Genomic DNA, 12,326 nt, shown 5'->3' on the forward strand with positions numbered 1-12,326 from the left:
CTCAAAAACATGTACTGAAGGCATACGTCCCCATTTCTGTCCATGTTTACCCACACAGACAAAGGATGAAACATCTCTTCCTTTATTAGTTCAGACAAACATCCATTGTTAAGCTCCAGCTCAAGGCCAACCACCCCCCCTTCACCTCCTCACAACAAAAGCGGGGAGTGGTTGAGGCCGCTGCTTTCTCTTCTCCCACGGCCATCTGAGTAAAAGCGCCTTCGAAAATGACTTTTGTTAAAACTGCAGTAGCCTTGAAAGCCACACAGACACGAAATCGGCGAGAAAAGGTCCAAATCCTTGGCTTCTGCAGGAGAAAAGCTTGATCCCGATAAGGAAATAATCACTGCATTTGAAAACTTTGTCTTATCAAGTATGCTCATCAAACTATATGAATGAGCAGCTGTTGTGCTTTACTCATGATAATGGTTTTCCATCTCTCTTCCAACAGAGATATTAATGCAGATTATAGCCAAATCTGTCCTCTTCCACTGTCAAACAGCATCAAACTGTGGTTTCAGGGAGTTATTTTATGATGAACTATCCACATTTTCTTTCCTTGAATGTACAGCGCTGTCAGAGAGTATTAGCATAGTGATGATTTCATTGTGTTGTGAGGTTGAAATGCTGACTTTCAGCTTGTGTTGACGTCCATATTGGCTGACCAGTGTAGCACTTTTCACTTTAAAGCGGTGATAGTTGATATCTTTATATTAACAAAGTGTCAAATGGGTTGCTGGATGTGATGAACCTAGAGAGAATTACCACCTGAATCTGCAGCTTCTCTTGGCTTTGCAGAGCTTTTTAGTGCGTTTCAACTCCCACAATGGTTCACTCTCACTGCTCTCATAGCGTCATTTTCAGCTACAGCAGGCAGCTGTTTTCAGTAAAAAGCTCTAAAAACTGACTGTGACCTGACCTGCTCAGCAGCAAACAGCAGAAAGACACAAGCTGTGTTTCCATCAATGTATTTTGATGCACATTTTGAAGTATCACAGAAGAATAGGTTGATGGAAGGCAAAATCTGAAAGTAAAAAAAAAAATTAAATTGTGAAAATACATTTTTATACTTGCTTGAGGTGATTTTTACCTTTTGTTAGTTAGATCTCACATAGAGAACATATAGCTAACACTGACAGATATTTACAGTCTCCTCATCGCTCCCATGGCTCTATATTATATCCATGATGGCTCCACATTGATCCGATGTAACCTTCCTCACATTAATATATAAAACAAACAAAAAATCTCATATTTCCACCATATTTCTGCATTGTTTTATTGCAGGTTTTAAGAAGGTATGAGAAAGGGATACAGTTTCTACATGGTTTATCAAAAGTTGGACAAAATACCTTTTGAAAGTGGAAACTGACAAACATTAGGAGAAAAAGCATGAGTTTATTCATTATTTTAGTCTATTATATAAGTCTTGTAAAGCAAGCCTTCATTGTCCAGGCAAACATTGTACCTGGAGGCAGACAGAATAGCATGGTGAAGGCTTATAGGTAACCAATCTAAATGAGGATGATGTCATTATTCTATAGCTTTTATACTCTCCAGTCAACATTTACTTGATAATTACAAGTTAAAGCAACAAGTCAGCACTTGAACCACACAGCCATTGTTTTGTTCCAGGTACAATGTTCTGGAGTACATTACCAAAAGAAACACTATGTGCTGCCCTTTCTCTCAACCTTGTTCCTCCACTCAGCCACCTACCTCTACGATGGTTTGTGATTATGTACTGTTTCCAGTATGCATTTCAGCCATTGCTTGTCTGACCTTGATCCATATTATACAGTTAAACTGAAACTGTTGTAACAACAGTAACAAGAGAGTCAAATCTTTTTCTTTTTGCTCTTGTGGATTTCTTGAGAAATATAACATTCTGTTTTTTTTTTCTAACTTTGGTCTAATTTTTGTTTATCATCAGTAATCGCAATTAACCTGATGACTACGGTGTTAAGACACAGGGCGAGAGACACGAGCAGTAAGATGATCAGACGGGTAGCAAACAAACCACTAGGTCAGACAAACTTACTTGGAAGAGAAAATGAATGTGAACTGTATCATTCTTTCCCAGAGTGTTTGTTGTAAACACAGTTTACAGACAGACTATGACCCAACCGTGTCCTACTTTGCTTTTTCTTGTTAGAATTTTTTTGTTTTTGTTAGAAACACTTTTAGCCACACATGGCTCTAGTGGTGGCAATGCCCGTGTGTCTGTCAACCCACTTTGGTGTAAACTGTAATATATCAACACTTATTGGAGAGATTGTCAAGACATTTTGTACAGAAATGAATGGCCATCAGAAGATTAAGCATACTGACTTTGGTGAGCCCTTGACTTTTCCTCCAGTGCCTCCAGAAGGTAACAGTTTTTACTTATCCAGAGAAATATGTCAACATTTTAGGGCTGTACCCGACTAAAGATATTCCTAGTCACTTATGTTAGTCATTAGTTGTTAGTTCAAGCCATTAGGTGACAGGTTGTTAAACGTTTATGATATAAATTTAATTATTTAAATATATATTTTAACAGCTGCCTGTTAAATGATAACTGTAAATGTGGTAATGATTCTGAATGTTTCAGAACACACAGAAAGGGTGCTTACGACACTTTCCACGCATGTATCCAAATGTCTAAAAATCCACAGGCGGTGAGAATGTGCGTACACATCTTTCATACCACGCGTACCCCACGTAGTCCTCTCAGTCCTCTCAGTCTTACAGTGTGATGTTGCAAGTTGGCAAAAAAAGAAAAAAGAAAAGTGTGAATTTGGGTGACACTTTATTTAGGGCTTTATTCTTTCACTACACTATTAGAGGCAATCTGTAGTTTAAAAAAACCTTCACTAACAAGCCTTAATTTATTTGTATTGAGTCACTGCATTAGAATAATTATGATAATAATATTTATACAAATAATCTTTTTCTATACATGTATTAGTGAGGAATAAGAATAACCTTCAGGTGTGAGTGACCAGTTAACAGGACATTAAAGTACCACCATATAAAGGCTGTAGCCGTGCGTAATCGGTGTGCCAAATGATACAATGGCTGCTTTGGTGCTGCTGGAAGATATTGATATTTTGCAATTACGGTGCAAACGAGTATTTAGAGACCACTTTTTATTAATCTCCTCCAGGCTTGGAACTAACGGCGTTCACTGCCTCTGTTACCTTCTGCCATTCACCTTGCTTCATTCTGTTGTTCATGCCAGAGCTCAGGGACACACCTTTTATTTTCACATAGAAGTTCACATTTTGTAAAACTGGGCTTCTTCTTCATTTGCTTCTTCGATGTTTCCATCATTTCTCCTCAAAACATATGTAAATGCTGATCCTTCATATGCAAATCAGGTAGTTGGGGATGTCTTTCAAGCCATTTATAGTCAATTGTGGGAATGGTCAGGAGGCTCGTGCAGGTGCGCACAATATCAGGATGACTGAAATGTATGAGGGAAAAACACGACGTACATGAGTTTTAATAAATCTGACGAAAAGACTGCTTATACATTATATTAGAATATTTCCTGTTTTGTGTGTATACAGATTTCTACACCTAAATATACAGTTTTATGCATCCGGCCACTGGTCGGAGCCGCTGTAAATAACCTGGCTTCGACGGTATCTATGGTTGAGGTCGTGGTCATAGGAGGCTGCTGAGCAAGGCTCCGTTGCCCGCTCGCCCCACTCGGACTATATATTCATTCCGGTACTTCGAGGCTTGCAGTCTGGGTACATTTTTAGCTAATGGGACCACTGACTAGCTAGTGGCAGCTGCAAGTACAGTTAGGAAATGCAGCAGTGCACTGGTAAAACACTTGCTGTGTTACAAAAAAAAAGTCTGTGTTGCAACAATCTGCAGATACTTTTGTCCCGGTGAAAAGACGCAGTTTCTGAATGGAATTTTATGCTGTTTTTGTTTTTCTGCAACTACACAGCTAATAAAAGTGGCCCAACTAAAACTCTTCTTTTTGATAGTTTAGTTTACTACTAAACTACTACTACATTTACAATATTGTAAATTTGGCACAAATATTGGTACAGCAGACATTCATGGTTCCCAGAGGATGAACTGGTTGTAAAGAAGCCATGTAGTAAAAGTAAGCATTTTAATGGACATATTTTGACGTTGCACAATTGGCCATAAGGATTACGTTGTACTTCGTTTGATGGCTGCAGCGCTCTCACTCTTTACTGGACCAAAACTCCATTAGTCACTGACACCAAAATACGGGAAAATAAGGTCCAGGTTGAAAAATACCTAATTTATCCTTTAAACCATCATCATTTACCACAGGTTGGATATAAAAGTCGATATGGCTCAGTACATTGTGGAACTCACATAGTCAGCACATAACCCCCCAGCAGACTTCAGTGCCCTTTCACATCTATCGAGCGTTGCCAGTTTGAAAAAGAATGAAAATCAATATCTGTTTTACCTGGTTGTTTCAGTGCAGTGGGTGACTGATTCCAACTCAAAAACCTCCCTTATTAGAAAGCCGGCTCTTTCTTTCACTTCTTCCAATCAATTTCATGCAAAACACACTAAAAACTAATATTGCTCCCATATGCACGTGCTTGCCCTTAAATGCACAGATAAAGAAAATCGCAGCACATGAAAGTTTCCATAATGATCAATACTGCCCTTCTGTTTTCCATGAAGGTTGGAGGGTGTGACTGATGTTCTGAAGCTGCCTCAGTCGGACTCCTACCTGCTGGGAGGCCAAAATCAAAGGACAGGCTTCTGAGGGAGGGTGGATGTAAAAGTTCACACCTCTGACTAGAAGTCAATATCAAAATATGCACTTCGACTGAGGATGGACTCAAAGTGCTCAGTCTATTGTTATGATTATGCCCATTATCAGGATGTGCACTTTTAAAGAAGGGGAAATAAAAGTGAGGATGCCTGAAATCACAGGACGGTCCTGAATGCTCTTTGGCGTTGATGGAGCAAAGAGTTCTATTGTGGAGAAATGTCTTTAGAGACTTTTGCATTGCACAGTTCATATAATCTGGTATGTGTGCAGACAAAGGAGTCTGAGATTCCTGGGCAAGAGAACTGACAACGAGCACCTACAGTCTGAACTAAAATACCTTTTGTGGCCCCCAAAGTTTGTATTTATAAATATTTAATGCTTTTGCTTCACACTACCTTGCTTTTTGAAGCCAGGCGAAAAAGAACTTTTTTTTATAAAGACAGCAGTTGTAACGTTTCATCTGGGACAAATTTGAAAAAAAATTGTAACCCTAAAATAGATTTTGAAGAGATGACTGGGATTTCAGGCAGGGACCTGTTTAGCATTAAATCGGTGCAGGTTCAATTTTGTATTCCCAGATCGCTCTGCTCTAGACAAAGATATACAGACACCGTCCATGCCCTCTCTACCAACTGATACAATCAGCACATTGTTAGCTGTAAGAAGTGTCTGTTCCTCTGTCATGTGTTTAAAGTCTGAGTTCGCCCCTTCTGGGCTACTGTAGAAACATGGCGGTTCATGACATGGCTGGAGCTTTAAGGTATCAGTTAATTTAAGATATTATGTCACCATGGTGCTCAGTAACCCAAATTATTGAAATTCTTTATTAGGAACAACCCCTCAAGGGGTGTTCTCAATGACAAAAATACTATATACATAATTACAGAAAACATTTAACAAAAATAAAAATAATGATTAAACCAAATGAAAAAAACTACAAACACACCTATGTTAACATGATTTGAGTTCATTTTTAGAGTTTAAATAATCAATGTGTAGTGTTTGAGAGATAATTAAATTACAGTCCAGGGATGCATGGATTGCACTCATGTGGCGCTTTTATCCAAAGCCCTTACCAGTTTGCCTCTGAATCCCCCACAAACACACACTGATGTGAACAGAGCTACCGTCGGGATCAATTGCCGGTTTGGCATCTTGCTCGGACATCCTGCCCTACCTGCTGAGCCACAACCACCACAAAATGGAGGAACATAATTGGTGGGTTTTGTTTTCTGCAGCAATAGACAAAAGAGCCTTATTATAAGCTAAAGTAGAGATATGACCTTCATGTTCGCTGAGCCTTTTACTATGCTTTACATCCAGTTCACCCTGTGACCGCTGTGACTCGTATTTTGATTAGAAAGCATCAGTCTTGAACCGGTTTTGCAGAAATATAGATCCTAGAGTTATAACAGAATTAGAAAGATCTACACCCAGCTAACACTGTCTGTATACTATACTATATAAGAGGCTTCTTTGATATTATTACACATTGTATATTTATAGCTTATAGGTTAGAATCTTCAGCAACATACATTGTTTATTTATGGGGATGGAATATGTTGGCATGCATTAAGTAATATATTTAAAATGTAATGTGGATTCCCTCGTTTAATCCATATATTTATCACATGCAATTTCTCAATGTAAGGTAAACAGGTCATGTATGGTCATTAAATTGAATTGAAGAAAATATCATGTATTGTAACATCCCTATATTCTAATTTACATATTTAAATGTATTGTATCATTGTTTTGTATTGCTTTGTGTTGCGAGCTAGCTATCTTGTTTTTCTGTTATTTTCTCATCATAAATGGTACAATCTATCCCTGTTGCCTCCTCCTGCACCTGCTCATGTACAGTACCCTGCATTTTTCATACAAACACACTGGGGGGAGATGTATTGGGTGGAGAACCTGAGTTTAAATCTGAAAAATAAACAATTTCACCCTCCCATCTTTGCTCATTATTACTGGATCGTCTCCTGATTGTGCTTTTTGATCCATGCCAGGTCTGACACCACCCTCCTCTGCTTCTCTTCCTCCTCCTCCTCTTCCCTCTACATAACAGAAAAAAGGGGGGAAAAAAAGCAAGAGTGGCTAATAAGCACCCCTACCCCCACCTCCCTGGTACAAGCTGAAGATAGAGCGACCTGGTCACTTGGGACAGATATCAAAGAGAGTCAGGGGGGCTGTTATCTGGAGGTGCAGTGACAGACCCCTGCTGCTGCCGTCCCTCTCATTAGTCCCCCTTCCTCCCTCCTTCCACTGCTTCTCATCCTCCCATCTTCAACACTTGTCACCGTGCTGTCAGCTGCCTGCTCAACTGTAGACACAGGACCAGCCTGGGGACCGGATGGAGGCATGGATGGAGAGAAAGATGGTGCAAAAGAATACAAAAGAAAGGTTTTGAGGTGTAAGCCAGGCTTGTCAGCCGAAGCAAACAACAGAAGAGATCCATTTCTATGAACTCTAATCCGTTCCTGTAAATGTCTTATTTCTCCTAGCACAGTCTGAGTACAAAGAAAACCTGGAGCAGAAAGACTCCTCTCTCAAGCCTGTCAATTCACCCGATACGACTGCAGAGAGACAGTGAGGGAAAAAGAAAAATAGAGAGGAAGGAAGAGAAACAGCTATGGCAGCAACCTGGTGTCCTGCCAGGAAACACGGCAGGGTTCGATCCACCAGTGACAGACGAGACACGAGCCAGGCGGCAGACTGGGACGGCTGAATGCAGCTCATTATGTGTGTGATTATGAGGACCGAATACACAAATGCCAGTCATGTAAGGAGCTGGTTTGGGATTGTTGAGTGTAAGGTTGCAGGAAAAAAGGTTGCAATGCAAGATTTAAACAAACAGACGTCTATTAGTCAATTATCTTGCATTTCTTGGCCCGTTTCTGGATTTTTCTCTCTTACCACAGCAGCAGGACAAGTTTCTATGATCTAAAACAGCACGTCAGGTTTTGGTGTCAGTTCCTTGGAATCAAAGAGCTTTTTTTTAGAGCCGCCATTTTACTTTTGCACTGATTTTCAACAATCATGCAGAGAGAAATCCATCAGGAGGAACAGAGACAGATTTTTCTTCTTACTTAATCGTTAATCCAATTCATGCTTAAAAATAATATGGTTTTATCCTTCTTGAAATTTGTCATAGGCATAGCTTATTTCTTATACCAGTAATAGTGATACTGCCTGGTTTAGATAAACAGTTTGACAGCATTTCCCATCTTTGCTGACTTTTGTGAAAAGGAATTAAACATCTGCATATAGACGCCTATATGATTTCTGATTCTGAGTCTGGGTAAAGGTAAACAGAGAAATTAAGCCTCTAGATTATGTCTCTGCGACAACTTGTGCTGCTTGTCTCACTTCCATGCTTTTAATATTGAGCGCTGCCACTCTCCAGAAAAAGCAGCAAATTCACACCCTCCCTCGTTCAGCTGGAAATCATTCTTGGAAATGTAGGAAAGAGAAGTACATAAACTCCTCATCATTAAGCGACTCCCAGGGAGACATAGGGAAACTTTAAATAGAAGAATCCACTGAAGGATTTTTTGGGACTTGTTACATAAAGTTTTGGTTCTTGGAGGAAAGGGTTTGGTTCAGAAGAACGAACTGTGTGTGTATGTGAGTTTCAGGATGTTGCAGGAGACAGATAAGTGCAGCAACAGAGGGATTATCAGTTGATGACTCCCTGTAGAACTCAAAGACATCCTCCGCTGCAGTACTGTCGTATTTCTCCACTCGGGGCTTATTTTATGACTTGTTTGTAACAGACACTCACAATAATCCAAACCTGGAGGTGTGAAGTTAATGCTTAAAAATAGTCTGACTGCATCTCTCTTTCTCTAGTAGTTCTCACTTTGTTTTCACACAGCTGTGCTCATTGCTCCGCAACACACTCACCTGCAGTGGGTCAATAATCTCATGTGGTTGGTTGCAGTCTGTTTCTTTGTCCTGTGTGGGATGCATCTTGTGGTTTCAAGACCGGCAAGCTCAGAACAAACAAACCTCTATCTGCTTTGAGTATTCTGGTTACTTCTTGCAGAGGTGTATTCGGCTGTATTCGGCTAAACTACAAATGGCCCACATTCAGTCTTACTATTACAGCACCAGCCTGGTTCAGAAGGTTCAATGTCCAACAGAGTCTCATCAATACATCTTTAATGTGTGTCACCCTGACTCTTTGAAATTGTGACAAGGTATTCCTTGTGGCTGAGAAACTATTCTTAAGGTTAAATATTCTTTTTTGCAAAACATTTTATAACTGTTGCTCAGCAACTCTCTCTGCAGCTTAGTAGTATTTCAAAGATCAAACCGCTGCTATCCTCTGCTGACTTATAGAAGGTCGTTCGTGTAATTAGCTGCTCTTGGCTCACTCGGGTGTCTTGTTCAGAATACCAGCAAGGCTCCACTCTGGTGCAAAATTTAGAAATGATCACTTTCAGTTTTACCCTCCCTGCAGTGGCTAGCTGTCAATATTGGAATCAGTTTCAACGGTTTGGTTAGTTTGAAGTGCAGAGAAAACAATTGGAGAGGCGAGCTTGTAATTAGGACCTCCCTGTCCAGTAATTAGAATTAGAATTATGATAATTATGAGATACGAATCTTGTAAATATGTTAAGTCATTACAAGATATGGAAGTCATAATTATCAATATTTTCTTTGGTTGATTCTTTGCGTTTCTGTATTATTATTTTCAACCAAACCGTAAAATGGTCTAATGGCAGCTGCACTGCGCTACAGCATGTTCAGGACCTCTTTAAGAACAGTAGAGATCTCTGCACTCTGTAGTCCTTTTGATCATCACTCAGTAACAGCTACATTTGGTGTGCACTGTTATGCATTTGTTAGTGACCAACTGTAATGTGTAACACTGGAACATCAGTAATTTAGAGTACTGCATGAGGCAGAGGGACGCAGCAGTGTGAAAAAAGAACAGGCCCATTATTTTCTGCATCCGTACTGTTCATGTTAGGAGAATCAAACCAGATCTAAAAATAATTGCAGCATGAAACAGAAGAAGTCTGAGGCTTGTTATTCACTCCGTTATGAAAAAACTAAAGTTATAATAAACTTAAACTGGCTCAGCTGGAAATTTGCAAAGGAAAAACTTCCTCTGACACCTGTAACAGCTGTATCAGCAACTGTGAGCATCAGAGCCATGACTTAAATAAAGACATCTTGATTTTTACTGTTTTTTTCAAGGGGGTTTGTGGTCCTGAATATTGGAGTAGGGTCATTGCCCTGTGTCTTTTTGATGTGGGCAAGTTGGCCAGGGTGTGAGCAAAGGCAGTGTGTACTCTGTTTTTCTCACATTCTGTCACCTGCATCATTTAAAACTATACTCCAACAAAAGCCTGTTTTGAGTATCAACCACTTTCTGCTCTGAAAGGTTTGCTGCTTCTAAGCTGTTTTCCTTCGTCGCATGCAACATGTTTGCTTGTTGTGTTCGTTGCCTTTCCAGCATAAATTTCGGCATTAATCAACAGGACATAGTGTTTTTGATGAATGTTCCTTTCTAACCTTGTGAGGCAGCAAGATCACAAAATCACGCAAGAAATTCATCTCTTGTTTGTTGGTGTGATTGTTTGAATTTTGACTAACAGATGCTTCATCCAATCACCTGCAGAATATTTTTTGGAAGTACCTGCCCTTTTTCGAACAACAAATTCATGTTCTTGCTGATTTTTAGGGGTTGCGTGACTCCAATCATAAACTGCATATAAGTTATCTAGTGTCTATTCCTCTGTATTTACTGGTTGTCAATACGTGCTGCTTTCAGACTGGCAGAACCGTAGTAGAGTACACTGCAGGAGTGGTTTGAGAAGTTTCTCTGAATGTTTTGATATTTTATCCACACTGACTTGTCCATCCAACTGCTGTAAATCCAATCTGACTACAGCCACGATCTTCCTCGGAGCAGCAAGCTCAAAACTTCACAGAATCACCTTCCAAGCCTACAGGCGGTGAGTTGCAGTGGAATACCCCTTTTTTTCATTAAAGTGTGTATGTGCTGTCAGAGTGTGTGTGTGTATGTATGTGTGATATTGTGCGATCTAGATATGGGCCAAAGTCTTATAACTGCTGGTTTCTTTGTTTGCTGTCTCCACATCAGGAGCCACATTCAGTCTTAAATAAAAGAGGGCAGAAGCAGCTGGATGCAGGCACACAAACACACACAGATGCTGTAAATAACACAAGCATATGCCCCTCACAAATGTGTAATCTGCACACACTCTGAGTCAGAAGATGAATCTGTAGCCTGCAGCCGCCGTTTGTTACACTGATGTGGATTAAGATACTGTATCTGCAGACAAAAGGAGTCAACCTCCTCAAATGAGATCTCATCACCTCAGTCTTGTTTCACAGCCTCCTGCTGCCACGGGGCTTTCCGGTATCTCCAACACAGATAATAACAGATAAATAAACCATAGGATATCCATGCATACGGCTTCTGCCACGCTGCAGCCTACTGTGGCAAGATGCTACAAACAAGACAAAGCAAGTGTGGCACAGCTGAGCTTATAAAATATGCAGGGTGTCCCTTTGCTCTCCTCTCACACAGTGCATTATATCAGTCCAGCTATCACATTTGATATTAACACTGTGAATACATTACAGTATATACATTCCTCCCTCTGCCACTGTTGAGGTATCGCTGTTTCTGGAGATCAGTGCGGATAAATAATGCATGCTGCTCAGACGCGGCACGACTGCTGAACAAACACACACACACACAGTATAGTGCTTTTCCACCAGCACTCGCAGAGCATGCAACACTTAAGGAAAGCACCCATTAATTTTACAGCAACACTTACAACCCCAATTTGTGTTGAGAGTTTATCTGTAAAATGACACTCTTGCATTGGACAAACACACTCTGGACTCTTTCTCTTTGTTGACATTCATCCCTCAAAACCCCCACTGATGCACCGGTGTTCTCGCTGCATGCCTGCACACTCACAACTTCTCTTAGTTAAGCGTTTCACCTTCACAACAGAATGTCAGCGTTCTATCACACCATGCAAAAAGGTTTACAGAGGTGAATCTGAAGGAGAGTTGTCTCACCTGTGTGGTATCTTCTGTCCTGGCTGTGTGTGAAGCGCAAAGCTGAAACTTCTGTCTCACCAGCACTGTTGGATAAATCTCCCCTCCCCTCTTTACACTCTCTCTCCCTCTCTCTCTCTCTATGCCCCCCTCCCCTCTCTCTCAATCTGCTCTCTCCCACCCTCCTTGCTCTTTTTTTCCTGTCACTCGCTGTTTTTTCTCCATCTGCCTCTTTCTCCCTCCTTCAGTGTCTTCCCTCAACCTGCTGCTGTCTTTGAAGCTGCATTAGGCAAACCCCCCCCCAACATCCACCTGTTTTACGGGACATTTTTACACACACCACACACACACACAAACGCACAATATGTATATGCTCAGGGAGGTTGTGATGTGATAAGGAGGTTTTGGAGGTGCAATGCGCACCACTGCAGTGGAGCTGCTGGTGAGATGCACTCAGATATGATGCTCTGTTAACCTAAATCCTAGTGTGTGTATGTGCATGTATGTG

General features: G+C 40.6%; 1 protein-coding gene across 1 annotated transcript in view; it reads right to left on the reverse strand.

The window, feature by feature from the left end:
* Positions 1-11,914, reverse strand: part of c1qtnf4 (C1q and TNF related 4) — a 28,868-nt gene extending 16,954 nt beyond the window's left edge. Inside the window, exon 1 of the mRNA XM_035682488.1 lies at positions 11,840-11,914. The gene's annotated coding sequence lies outside the window, so the exon portion shown is untranslated. The remainder of the gene's footprint in view (positions 1-11,839) is intronic.
* Positions 11,915-12,326: the final 412 nt, after the last annotated feature.

The sequence above is a fragment of the Morone saxatilis genome, unplaced genomic scaffold (genome assembly GCF_004916995.1).
Source record: "Morone saxatilis isolate NCDOM2014 unplaced genomic scaffold, NCSU_SB_2.0 Contig11, whole genome shotgun sequence".
Taxonomy (NCBI): Eukaryota; Metazoa; Chordata; class Actinopteri; family Moronidae; genus Morone; species Morone saxatilis.